Here is a 424-nt window from a genome sequence, read left to right as displayed (position 1 = left end):
AACCCAAAGAGGATTGAAAAGGAGCAGAGCAAGAGGCTCTGTCTGGTGCAGCCTCATCCAACTGCCAAATCCAGTCCCCGAAGCACTGCAGGGCTTGGAGTTTGTCATGATTCGTGTTGTTCCAAGGTCCATTATTTAGAGGATGAAGGACCAGAGCGGGAACAGGTAACAGCTACCAGACAGCTGGGGGGGGGGCGGTACGTGCGAATCCTGCCTGAGCCTGGAACCGGAATGCTGCAGACCGACCCCCAGACTTAAGTCTGGCCAAAACAAAATCCCAGTTTTAAATCCCTTTTCCGTGCTTGGGTGTATTCCCCCGCGCAGCTCGCGTTGTACTGTTAAAGAGAACACGTTGGTTGTTTTGTTGGGTTTTCTACTTAGTGTGCTTATCAAGTTTTGATAAGACAACCCCCCCGCCCCCCCC

This window comes from Athene cunicularia, unplaced genomic scaffold, assembly GCF_003259725.1.
Source record: "Athene cunicularia isolate RWA unplaced genomic scaffold, athCun1 SCF_167, whole genome shotgun sequence".
NCBI classification, from domain to species: Eukaryota; Metazoa; Chordata; class Aves; order Strigiformes; family Strigidae; genus Athene; species Athene cunicularia.
This window is presented reverse-complemented; position numbering follows the sequence as displayed.